The sequence below is a fragment of the Sminthopsis crassicaudata genome, chromosome 1, assembly GCF_048593235.1.
Source record: "Sminthopsis crassicaudata isolate SCR6 chromosome 1, ASM4859323v1, whole genome shotgun sequence".
Lineage (NCBI taxonomy): Eukaryota > Metazoa > Chordata > Mammalia > Dasyuromorphia > Dasyuridae > Sminthopsis > Sminthopsis crassicaudata.
This window is the reverse complement of record NC_133617.1, coordinates 398,311,098-398,325,502: the sequence shown is the minus strand read 5'-3', so window position 1 is coordinate 398,325,502 and position 14,405 is coordinate 398,311,098.

The window sequence follows — 14,405 nt, the reverse complement described above, 5'->3', positions numbered from 1 at the left end:
GATCATCTTCTCTCTCCTGCCCCCAGAATTCTCAGATTACTGATTGGGGAGGGAGAGGTTAAAATTCAGCAAAGCATAAAGCCATGCCATGAATATGCTTGTGATTATATAAATTGAGTTTCATCCAATCATAAAATAATAGAATAAGGTCGATAAAACTGAATGTCTAGTGATTTTGTGGGCCTCTTCTATCATGGTGACAAATAGCAAGATTCTTAGCCCAGAGACTTGTGGTTTCCTGCCTCCTCTAGGCTGCCTGGTTTCATATATCTTCATTTGTATGTCACAGTCAATTCTAAAAGATTGGATTTCAGTGTTGAATGTGGGTTCAAATTGTGCTACCAACAAAGTAAATGTTGCAGGATTGTCCTTAAAAGCTAAACTAGGTTTTATACAACTTTGTTTCCCACATATTAATTTGCACAGTATCTTGTACATTCTATATACTCAGTAAATATTTACTGAATGAAATAACAAAAAAAAAAAAAAAGAAAGGGTTGAATTATAAGGTAATAAGGAAAAGAAACTAGAGTAACAAATAATGGAAAAGTTCACTGGTCTTGGAATCAGAAGGCTTGACTTCAAATTCTAGCTCAACTACAGGTCATTCATTCATCCTCCTTATGCCTCAATTTCCCCATATATAAAATAGGAATAGGGAATAGACCTATTGTTTTCATTAGCATAAGCACCTTCCAGATAAGGGAACTCTTGTCCTAATATATCTTCTCTGCAACTTAATAGTATTAGAGAAGTGCCTAAAACAAAAAAAGTTAAAAGAATCACAAAGCCAGAGAAGAGGTTTTGAATTTAGGGCTTCCCAACTCTTAAGGTAGCTCTCTAGCTACTATACTGGTGTCTTCCTTGTTTTTCTTTTATAAAAGCAGAGATAAAAGTACATTCCATTTAATTTTTTCCCTCCTTTTCATTGAATTTGTAATCATCTATAAATTTTTCTGGTTCTTCTTACTTCATTTTGGTATTCATTTAAATCTTCCTGTTTCATAGTGTCTTTGTATTTGCCTGTTCTTAGAATGCAATAAATATTTAATTAAATCCCTATAATGCAATCTGTTTATCTTCCCAACTAGACCACAAGTTCCTTAAGGCTAGAGATATTCTTTCCTATTTCTTATCTTCCCACCTATGTTCACTATTTTGGATGTTTTGTACCCAACAGGACCTCTGAAAATGCTGATGAATGCTGTGCCTGAAAAGGGTTGCAGCATAGTATAAGGGGAAAGACTTGGAGGTAAAGTCAAAGAACTTGGGTTCACTTCCTCTCTCTGTAGCTGTTATCTGTGGAATCTCAAATGAATCACTTTCCCTCTAGGGGTCTGATCTCTAACCCTAAATCTATGATCTTTTGAACCATTTCCACTAACAACAGGGTAAGAGGAAAACTTAAATTATCATGAGAGAAACTGAGTTAACTTCAATTTACACAAAATGTAAATGACTAAGGATGGTAGTGGCTGTTTCTTTTCTAAATTTGGATATTAAATGAATAACCTCCAAATCTCTGTTCTTTTTCCTAATCCCCTTGAGCTTCTGGGGTCTCAAGTCAGTGTGATCTAGGCTGGTCCCTAGTTCCAGGCAATTGCCTAGTTCTTATAATAGGATCATAAAATATCAGTCAGTATATATTATATTAATATTTTTATTTTTATTTATCATACATAAATATATAATTATATATAAAATATATAGTATGTAATAAATATATATTAAATATTTTATTTGACATTAATAATTTGATTTTTATTCATTAATAATATTAATAAAATATACTAGGCATTTACCATGTGCTAGGTTCTGGGGATACAAAGAAAGACAGTCCTTACTCTTAAGGAATCCACAGTTTTATGGTGGAGACATATGCAAATAACTAACAAACCATATGTTCAATAAATTTGAAAAAATCAAGACAGCAAAGTGATATCTATCTAGTGGAATTACCATTTAACTGATGAGAACACTGAGGCTTGGAGAGATAAAGGAACTTGCTGAAGATCAAATAACTTTGGAGCCAGGTTCCTAGTACTCTTACTATTTCATAACACTGACACTCACCAAAGGCCATTCATTCAGCAAGCATTTATTAATTGTCTACTATTTGCTGAGCATTGTTCTAGGTACCTGGAGGAGATGCAAAAGTGACATCAATCTAGGAGGATTTTTTTCCAATTATTTTTTTCCAATAAATGTATTATAAAATAGAACATAAGGGAGATACAACGCATTATCTTATCATACAACCTACCTTGCCTAACTGTTCTTGAGGCTTTTGGGGTTAAGTGACTTGCCCAATGTCTGACGTGTCTATAAGCATCTGAATCTGGAATCTGGATTTGAACTCAGGTCCTCTGGACCTCAGGACCAGGATCTATCTCCTGTATGATCTAACACTCCATGGAGCAATATATGAACATTCTTTCTGAAAGCCACCATGGATTGTTATTGTAATTGAATTAATGAAGTATTGACTGAACCTATCACTATGTACTTGGCAATGGGGAGTTAAAAGAAGTCAAGTCAAGTGATTAAGTATTTTTTAAGTGCCTAGTATGTACCAGACACTGTGTTAAGCTCTGGTTAATATAAAGAAAAGTAAAACTAGTTCTGCTCACAATCTAATGGGAGAGATAATAGGCAAACAATTCTGTACAATTAAGACATGCTGGGAAAACTGGAATTAATCTCAAAAGGAAAGACTAGTGTCTAGCATTAGGGAGCATTGGAAAGGTAGCCAATTTTAGCTGACACTTGAAGGAATCCAAAAAATCAGAAGTCAGAGATGAGGAGAAAGAGAATTACAAATATGGGGGCCAACCAATGTAGACACAGAGTAGAGAGAAGGAATGTCTTGTGTGAGAAAAGAGCAAGGAGAATAATGTCCTTCATGGCAAATGTGGAGGACAGTTAAGTGTTAGAACACTAGGTCCAAGTTATGGAGAGAAATAGGCAGGTTGTGTATCTAACTGGGATTATGGGCCAGGAACTCAGAGGAGTAAAGAAATGTCCACAAAGAGCTAACATTAAATCTAACGGGGGAAGCAGTTAGAGGACAATTCATTTTATAACAAAAGTACTAAGTTGTATAGTGCAAAAAAATGATTGAAAGTTGCTAGAGAAGATCCTTGCAGTTAGGGATTGTTTCAGTTAATATATGTATGTATATCCCCAACACATAGGAGAGTCCTTGGCCATTTCAGGTATAATTGATTGAGAAGGCAGAAATCAGCATGCTGACTTCTGTGGGAATAAAAAGTAGCCAATCACTACTCACTTGAAGTGGGTGTCACCACTATACACCTGTGTTGTGTCCTTTTCCTTATTGGAAGGGATTTAGAATCCTAGAATTGAGCTGAAAAAGAACTAATCATCTAGTGGGACTCAGCTAGTACAACCCCTTATTTTGTGGAAAAGGAGAGCCAACTACTCTTCCTTCTGTGACAACAATAGCTAAGTTATATGTTTACTATGTGCCAGGCACTGTGCTAAATGCTTTGTAATTATTTCATTTGATCTCTATAACAACCCTAGGAGTCAGGTGCTGTTATTATCCTCATTTTTACAAATGATGAAACTGAGGCAAAGAGATTGAATGACTCTCCCAGCAGTAAGTGTTTGAGGTGAGATTTGAATTCTTGTCTCCCTGATTCTAGTTTCAGCACTCTCTCTATCCATTGAACCTAAATGCTTAGGTTCTAAATACCTCTTAATTGTATATATATTCAACACTAAGATTTTTGGTTCTTTGATTCTGTAAATGATTTCAGAAGGCCAGGAGGTAAAAATTCATTTCAGATTTTGATACTTAATAGTATCCCTTTTCTATATATAATAGCAGAAACATATTTATTATTATATTAATAAAAAACCTGGTGACTGAAACAAAATGCAAACTCAGCTATATAATGGATCAGACATACCTTTGAACTTAGGCAGGAAAAGCAGCCCACAATGGAGACTAAAAGCATTTGGGAGAAAGGTAAAATTATCATACCAACGTCCTCAAGTACCTTTCTTGAGGAGTTGGTATGATAATTTTACTCTGATGGGTATCTCACTATTTACATCTCTGTTGAAGTAGCCAAGACCCTGGTTTAATCATTTGCATCTTAGTAGATTGTGCTTGCTGGAAAGGGTATAGAAATCAAAGAGTGTACTTTGTATTAAGCCTTTAAGCATTGGAAATATATATATATATATTTGTCTCTTTGATCAATAAAATTTGAAGAGTTCATATCGAATTCTCTCCGCCTGAATCCTGCATAACACACCCTTATTTCACTACTGGAGCTGGATTTCAACAAACAGGGGTGGAACTTCACAAGTGGACAGAACTTTAGGAGTAGACAAAGCTTCCTTGGAAGGCTGCCCTTTTAGAAAAAGCACACACATGTATTCAGGTAATACAATAATAAATAATAAAAAGTGAGGATAAAGTGGGGGGAAAAGGTGATCACCTACAAGCACTTTATCACTGGAAATAATTTAGTATTTTCTAATACTAGTTTATCAGTAGGCTGACACAGGGGGAGGATATCAAATATCAGATAAATATAGAATATAAAATATCAGGTATCATATAGGAATGTATATGTAAGATAAAATTTATAGAATTGATTATTGTCCAGCTGATATCAATATAGCACATATATTGAATTTGGAATAAGGCAAAATCAATCAGATAGTAAGGACTGTGAATAGTGTCTTAAATCATTAATTAGATAAAGGACTAGGAGATCTTCCAATTTCTGTATTCTCATTTTTGGAATATTTCTCCAACTCTCAGAGACAGTTCCCTTAAATCCTTAAAGTAAATTATTTTATCAGTACTCTGGAAGAAGACAGGAGGGCAGAGACTGCAAAGTTTGAATACTGGAAGAGGGAAAAAATTAGCACCTCCTCTCCTTCCCCAGGCTTCTTGTTGTGTGGTACGGAAATGGTGAGGGAACACCATTTAATAAAAAAGCTGGAGAGAGCTCTAGAGAAAAGCAAAGTTTATTGTACATTCTCGCGAGAAGGGCGTCCCACTCTTCGAGTAGACTATCGAAGAGAGGAAGCGCCTCCTGTGGGCAGGACAGCACCTTTAATCCCTAACGCAAAACGCCCCCTCCCACCACTGACCCTCATCCTCATTGGCTGAGAGTCTTAACATTCTAAACGCGAGATCTACCCATGAAATTGAACTTGACCAATAAGTACATAGTTGCCCATATTTGGATGAAATAGGGAGATGTCATAGGAGGGGAAGGCAATGCCCTTCAGAGTCCTTCAGGCCTACTCGAACTCTGAAGTAGATGAAGCCTTACTCGATTTTCACAACTGTCTTGAGAGATCTCACCTCATCTCATTCATTGTTGGGAAGAAAAGTCAAATCCTTATACCTAGAGGAATAGTTCAAGGAAACACTTTAGAGAGCTAAAGAAAGAGAAAGGGATATTCCTTTTGAAATACAATAAGTCTTTTCAACCTCTGATCTAAATAATCCATTTCAGATTACAAAATCACAAACCATTTTTCAATCAGTAAAGGGTGGCAAGTTAAAATTCCATTGAAACAACCTGCCTTTTAAAATGCTGAATGATGATTGCAAAAATATATTAGGTAGGGGAGAATCCAAAACATTTTACTTCTCTTCAAGCAGCTTTCTGTGGTGTCACATGGAAATACAGATAATATAGAATATATTCTCTCCCCACTAGAGATTCACTTAAGTCCACATCCTTCTGCTAGGTCTTATTTTAGGATGTAGTTTACAAACATTGCCAAGATTTAAGGTTATTCTGAATTTTTAAGAAAATATGTATTCTTTCCTAGGCCATTCCTCACCATGGCATTTTTTTCCTAAATAAATAGGTGGAGAAAAATAGAAGTATTAATAATACCTTACATAAAAATAGGAAAAGCATAAAAATAAAATTTAAAATTATGTATATAAAAATAAAAAATTCGGGCTGGTGAAGGTTTTTGGAAGCACAGTATTCTGTTTGCATTATCAATGATTTTAGGCCAATTCTAAAATGGAAATTGGATTATCAGGAATTAGTGAGGGATACTGATTGGATAAGACTGTATTTGAAATTGGGAATACAGGAATTGACAAAATTATTTCAAATTTTATGAGAAGATTCTAATCCAAATTCTAAAAGAAATCTTACCAAAGAAGTTAGGAGCAGTTGCAGGCAATAAAAGGAGCAATGAATTATTTAGCTAACTAGTCTTGGAAAGGATTTTCTGTTTGCCCTCAGATGGTGATACTGATTCAAAAAGCTTTAAAAAAAAAAACTTTGCAATTAACCAGAGACTTCCCACACATATTTCATCAGCTATACTCTAAAGATCTTTATTAGCTTCTGATAATTGATGAGAACTAGATAAGGAGTACCTAAATGAAATTAGATTTAATTGAGGTCTACTGGCAGGTTCAGGGTACAGGGAGTCAAATAGAGCTCCCCTGCAACCCCTTTGGATTCCATGCAAGGATACAGAGTTAAATGAGGTCTAGTAGTGGCACAAGAGTCTCCGGTAAAGGAATTTACAGACCTGAAAACCTAGATTGATAAAACAGGTTTATTGTGGGGTTTGGAAGTAAGGGTAAAGGTAGAAAGACACCAGAGCCAGGGCTGGCACTGGTAGGCAGAAATCCTTGACATGACAGGCGTAAGGATGCTGTGTTTGGGATTTCTGCAAAGAGTGGACTCCAGTGTTCCCCTTTTATAATAGGGGGCTTTTGGTAATGTGAAGGGGCTCATGGGTGGAGTCCCATCCCAGATTGGCTTCTGGCCTGAGCTTCAGCCAGGGTTAGAATTTGAATAGAATTCAATGGGTTTTTAGATAAGGAGGAAGCTGTTTGTGCTGGGGGTGGGGGGTTGGGAAACCTGAGCAGATCATTAGAATGGGGGCTGACACAACCCAAGTTAGTTCAGACCCCATGGGGGCTGGGAGAGGCCAGATATCTCCCACTGGAATTCAGCCTTGGGGGTTGGGAATCAGAAAGGAATCTTAAAAGGGATCACAGCCCACATCATTATGATTGACAAGTTCTATTAACTAGGTATTAAGATCCAATTGATAATTTTTAGCTACCAATTTTGCAATTCATGATTAGTTATCAATGGATATTTACATGATTGACTAACAAAAGTTAATTTCTTTGTAAATGTATTCCACCTACTAATAGAACCTGCATTGTAGACTATGTCTCAAATCCCCAGGAAAGCTAGGTTTGAGAGGTGGGGTTTTAAAAAGGCCTAAATTTAAAATGATTCAGTAATATCAAACCCTTTTTGCAAACCTAAAAAGACCCTTGTCTCTTTTTCTGTCAAAACCCTTTTTAACACAAAAATAGCAATGAAAACCTCATTTAAGATCTGTCTCCTTATCCTTGTCTTTGAACACTACTACTAAATATGTTTTTAATATCTTGTTTGAATATACACAGCAGAAGGAGTTATATGCAATTATCACTACACTGTATTCTACTCAAGATCTTAATATTTTTCAGATAGCAAATTTGCTAGTTTTTGAAACAGCCCTAGTTCTGAACATCCTGCTAGTTAAAAGATTTCTTTAACAGTAATTGTGTGTGTGTGTGTGTGTGTGTGTGTGTCTAAGAATGGTTGATGCTTGTTCAAGTAATAATAACAGGATAAGATTTTTTTTTTCAAGTTTATGGCGTTATACAAAGTTGGGACAATTCTCTTCCATGTCATTTTTGTCTGCATCTATGTTTGTTTCTGCACAGAATGTCCGTGTCATATTTGCTGTATAAGCTAAATTTTGTTGCCTGGAAAGAGTCATAAGGCAACCAGCCAGAAAAAAACCCTCTTTACTGTAGTTTGTATGCTGGAAAATTTTCCGGGAAAAGGCTTAACCTTTTTTTTTTTTCTATGAATTTAAAACCTCTGGCCAAAAGTTGAAAAAATGCCCAGAAAAAGGGGTTAGAAAATAAAATTAAAATAACAGCTTACAGATTCTCAAAAGTTTCATGAGCAAAATGCCTTAGCAAAATCTCAAAAAAATTTGAGACAAAATTAATTAAGGGATCTGGAAATTAGTCAAAAATAAAAATTAGGAAAAAACAAATTTTACTAACCTTTCTTTGAATTCTGTCTTGTCTGGAGTAATTTCCCACTCCAGGTGGGAGTAAGAGTGAACTTTCATAGTATTGCTAATGAGATTATTATCACTGGAATCACAATTGTTACAGTATAGTAGGAAAAGCTTCAATAGTGGTAGATTCAAAGCCTTGCATAAAATTCCTGCCCAACCCCTCTTGGAGGAAAGAAGATGGGGTGGGGGTCAGGCTCCATGATTTACCATTCCCAGAAATCCTGTCTCCAGCCACCTCAGCTTTCATCACCTTCTGCCTTTTGAGAAGAATCTGGTGCCCCTGGCAGCACCCAGCATGGTAGCATGGAGTGTGTAAGCCATTCTACCTCTGTTTTCTGGTAAACTCACCATTCTTTATTTCAGTTATAGAAGTGTATTAGCTATGTAATTTACAGCAAATTAATTTATATCTTCCCAGTTTTCTGATTTGTAAAGATAATTATATTGATTGTTGCTCAACAAAAAACAAATGCTATACGAATGTCAACTGCTTTATTGGATAAAAATTGCTTCATATTTTGATAACTCTATGGGTTTTTAGATGTAAACAATATACAATACTAATGTTGAAATAAATAATTTTTTGGGTGTGTGTAAAATTATACTAAGCAAATTCAACTAGGCCTCACTAGGCTTAAGAAAATAGTGTATAGAATCTCTTTCTCTTTCCTCTTCCTTCTCTGATCTGAAGAAGGGATAAGAGGGAGAGAAAGAAAATATGCATAATGCAGTGTAATTTGTTATTTAAGACATGATGGTAAAAGTAGTTGTAATGAGAGAAAGGAAAAGGGGAACCCCATTTCTCGGCGCATAGATAGTAAGATAATCCCATGAGGCGCAGTGTCCCCTGTAAATGAATTTACAGGCCCGAAAACCTAGATTGATAAGTAAAAGGTTTATTGTAGAAATTTGGAAGTAAAGCTCAGTTAGAACGATGCCAGGGCCAGAGGTGGCCGCTGGGTGAGCAGGAACCCCTACATGGCTGGAAGGATACCATGTGTTGGGGGAAGGGCTCCTGCAAAGAGAGCGCTCCGGCCGGTTTCTTTTATACCTAGAAGATGATGGGCGGTACCCAGTTCTGGTGGGCTTTTCAGCTAGCTCAGATCAGGTGAGGGCTGGGGGAAGCTGAGCTGATGGTGGGGCTGGGCCTGGATATTCAAAGGGTGCCTTTGACCAGGATTTGTGAATCAAGGTCAGCCATGGGTTGGACAATTAGAAAGGAATCTTAAAGGGACCTCAACCCCCATCAGTTGTAAAGGAGCTTAAATCAAAACCCATTAGAAGAATATATAAATTGTAATCTCTTTGCACTAAATTTAAGAAAACAGAAAAGCAATTCACAGCTACTTTAAAAAAAAAACTATCAAAAAATCATCCTGTTTTTGAGTTATCTAGAATCAGACTTCTCAGGGCCCAGACACAAAAAATTTTATCTAAAACTCTTTCCTGATTCATTAATATTTGTGTAAAATTGGAAAATATTCAAATGGAAATTCAGTATGTCTGGAACATTTGATTGATATTTAGGAAATTTCATGAACTAAAGTTAAATAAATCTCAAAAATCTGTTTTAGCTCAACAAAAAATATATGTGCATGTGTGTGTGTGTATCTATCTATTTTTTTTTCTTGTATTCTCTCTAAACAATAAAGAAAATTATTTAAGGCAATGAAAATCATCTCTGAGAACTCAGCTCAGCAGTTTGAAGACAGAATAGATTTGTCAGCTATTAAGAAGGTGAAAAGTTTATTTAGCCTTGTTTATCCTGTTTCATATTATTTTGTAAATGTAAATTAAGGAATGAGATATGTTTAACTGCTGCTAGAAAATTAACAGAAAAATTACAACAAAAACTTGTTCTCAGAAAAAAAAATTAAAATTGTTAAGTTATTTGGAACTATTGTCATCATGTTAAACCTGAATCTGATAATTACTATCTACAGCATAGCCCATAAAAACACTATGAATGGTGAGGGTTGGGCAACAAACAGCTCAGCTTCTTCCTTGGGGGTCACTGTCAAACCCTTTAATTTTAAGCTTGTCAGCTTGCCCTGAGAGAAGAGCCTGTTTAAGAGATATAGTAACATATATAACAAGGAAAGTACATACAAAAATTTTATAAGTTCATTTAGTGATCAATCCTTTGCACCAGGATGAGTTTAACATACAAAACAAGTTAAACAATCTTTTATGTGTCTAAGTTTTAAAAGAGATCATTTATGTAGCCTTAAGTTACAGTTAGTGGAATTTGATATTGAGGATGAAACCTCTGGAGACTGCAGCTACTACTTTTGAGTTTTGAATTTGATCCTGATCATTAAGTCAGTACCCATCACTTGAGAGAATTTTCATAAGCTATTCAGAGAAATGTGACCCTGAACAGATAAGGGTCTGTATTAAGATAAGAGTTAGGACCTTTTACTCAAATTGCGATCTTCTGACTCAGTTTCCCAGTTCTGTTTCTTTGTTTCTTTCTTGTCATTCCTGAATCTGATAAAGTAAAGCTATTATAATTGGATATCAATCTAAACTAAGGATGTTTTATTTTGTCATGTGTGTGCTCTCAGGCTGAGGCCTGAAGAATCAGTTCTGATGGTATTGTTATACCCCATATTTTCTTTTTATGACAAATTCTTATGATAAGAGCAAATGGTCAACACAAATTCAAATATATATCTTGTTGTTTTCAATCTGAAAATATGTAGTTATTATATCCTAAATAATTTGGTGAATGAGTATTTGATTTAGTCATTTATTTGTTTTATGTATGTGTGTGTGTGTAAATATTTGGTGAAATAAATCTTTATAGGTTTCCAAAATTATGTAAGAACAATTAACATGATTGTCCATAAGAATGAACTATTATTTTATTGTTCATTTGATACTAAAACTGAAACATCTTTAAAATTTATATATACTGTATGTCCACAAATATATTTCATTACCTGAAAAATTGCTGCCCAATCTACATTGGCCTCTTTACATCTTATAGAAGTCCTTGTGGAGTTGTCTTTCTATCTCAGATCGTCCTAACCTCTATTTGTTAGATTTGCTTTATATTCTAGATTTTGGTCAGTTATACTGCATTGGTCAACTTGAAGGAACTAAATCAATCACTGGACACTTCAATCAGCTCTAGCTTGCCACCTCCTCCATAAAATGATGGGATCCTGGAAGTGACTCAAATCTATGCCCATTCTCAGCAAGAAGCAGTTTCAGAAGATGAGATCATCCCCCCCTGCTCCCAGAGGATTTTGAGTCCCATTTCTTTAAAGAGGGGAACTAGAACTGATTGGTGAATAGACTCCCACATTATCTAGTCTCTGGATGGGTCTTCTGTTACAATGTATTTGGAAATTAGAACTGCACAAATTTTCACATCTCAGATAAGAAATTCCATGATGTTTTCAAAACCCCTCAGAGATATACGGTATAGTATATTTTTTTTAAATAACTGCAGATATTTCTAACTGCAAATACTGTTTTAAGGAATGGCACGAGAATCCAAATCATGAATGTGTTAGGAGGATATAGTGTAAAAGGTTACAATTGTATTTTATCCCAATGTCCAATATTTGTGAAATGTTTTTCAAATTCATTACCTATGGTTGTTATTATGGAACATATATCCTATGTGATAATGTCTAATAAAATTAATCGTAATTGGTACAGGTCAGCAGATGAACAGATCTGAGACAATATCAAGGAAAATTAGAGAACAGTAGTAGTAAAAGGGATTTCTGTGATAATTCACAGTTGGAATTCTAGCAGAGATAGCAACTATTACAACACATGCTGTTTCAGCTATAGCTTTTACAAAATCTGTTCAGACTACTCAATTCACAAATAAATTAGCAAAAAAAATATATCATAAGCTTTTTAGAATAAATTAATATAGATTATGAGTTAAAACAAGAATTAAACTTAGTGAAACAATCATTAATATGGTTAAAGAATCATATAAACAATTTAGAATCTCTATTATAGCTAACTTTTTTTTTGCAGAAAACATGACAAGAAGTAGTGTCTGTGGAATTGAGCCTGACAACATAGTAAACAAATATTCCAGTGGTTAAAAAGAGAAATCCTATAAATAATACTTTTGCATTTTGTTCCTCTTGCATGTTTTATTTTGTTACTGATTGGCTTAACCCCTTGTGCTGGCAAGCATGTTCTGCAATCATTCTCAACTATGAGAACTGAAGTCCATAGACTTCATTTTTAATTTAAAAAGGGAGGAGTCATAGAGTATTAGGAAGTAAGACTCCATTTCAGTTTTTGATACATACAATAGCTTAACTCACCAACTTCCTTTTTCTATATACAATAGCAGAAACATACTTATTATATTAATAAGAAACCTGGTGACTGAAGCAAATGCAATACATATATACAGCTATATAATGAATCAAAGACATACTTTTTTTTATAGACATGAAAAAAATCTATATTAAAAAAATTTTTTTTTTTATAATATTATCCCTTGTAATCATTTTTCTAAATTATCCCCTTCCTCCCTCCACCCCCTCCCCTAGATGACAGGCAATCCCATACATTTTACATGTGTTACAATATAACCTAGATACAATACATGTGTGTAAATCCCATTTTCTTGTTGCACATTAAGTATTAGATTCCGAAGGTATAAGTAACCTGGGTAGATAGAGAGTAGTGCTAACAATTTACATTCGCTTCCCAGTGTTCCTTCTCTGGGTGTAGTTATTTCTGTCCATCATTGATCAACTGGAAGTGAGTTGGATCTTCTTTATGTTGAAGATTTCCACTTCCATCAGAATACATCCTCATACAGCATTGTTGTTGAAGTGTACAGTGATCTTCTGGTTCTGCTCATTTCACTCAGCATCAGTTGATTTAAGTCTCTCCAAGCCTCTCTGTATTCCTCCTGCTGGTCATTTCTTACAGAGCAATAATATTCCATATTCCATAACCTTTATATACCACAATTTACCCGACCATTCTCCAACTGATGGACATCCATTCAACTTCCAGTTTCCAGCTACAACAAAAAGAGCTGCCACAAACATTTTGGCACATACAGGTCCCTTTCCCTTCTTTAGTATTTCTTTGGGATATAAGCCCAGTAGTAGCACTGCTGAATCAAAGGGTATGCACAGTTTGATAACTTTTTGGGCATAATTCCAAATTGCTCTCCAGAATGGCCAGATTCTTTCACAATTCCACCAGCAATGTATTAGTGTCCCAGTTTTCCCACATCCCCTCCAACATTCATCATTATTTGTTCCTGTCATCTTAGCCAATCTGACAGGTGTGTAGTGGCATCTCAGAGTTGAAAGACATACTTTTGAACTTAGGACAGGAAAAGCAAAGCACAATGGAGACTAAAGCCATTGGGAGAAAGGTACTAGAGGACATTGGTATGATAATTTTACTCTGATGTGTATCTCAACTATATACATCTCTGAAGTAGCCAAGATCCTGGCTTAATCATTTGCATCACAGTAGATTGTGCGTGCTGGAAAGGGTATAGGACTATCAAAGAGTATATTTTGTATCAAGCCTATAATCATATTTGTCTCTGATCAATAAAATTTGAAGAGTTCATATTGAATTCTCTCCACCTGGACCCTGCATAACACATTCTTATTTCACTACAGGGGCTGGACTTCAGCAAGTGATCAAGATTATAGTGAATTCTTGGAGACTTCTGCACTTCCACCTCACTTTCCTAACACCCTTCCTCTCAGACTTCACATATTTGGTGGGTTCTATGTTACATTCTCTAGTAATTCTGGGCAAACTGCTAAATTTCCCTGTTTCTTGGTTTCCGCATAATTTCCCCTCTAATTTATGACCTAGATGCACTTATCATATATATTTTAACCCTCTTTGTTGGTATTTTATCTTCTCCTAGACTCTGAATTTAAAAGTGGGACCATATCTTATCTAAGCTTTGTGTCATTCCCATTGCCCTGCAGAGAGATGACTAAGCATTAAGTATTTAAGAAACACTTATTGAATTGTATCATATTGGGAGAGGAAGAAATTATATTGTCTTACAAGAACAGAAAAGGTTATTAGAACTAAGCTATTAGATACAAATAAATGTGCTCCCTTGTCTACAATGCACATTCAAAGGTAGCCATCCAAAACTCTGCAAAGCTGGCATTCTGGGCCTGACAAACAATATTGATAACTTCCCAAAGGCAGAGGTTCTTAAATTGGGATCCCCAATACCTCCCCCACCCAAAAAGTCTATGCATAGATTTCAGGGACCCTTGAACATGAATGGGGAAAAAATT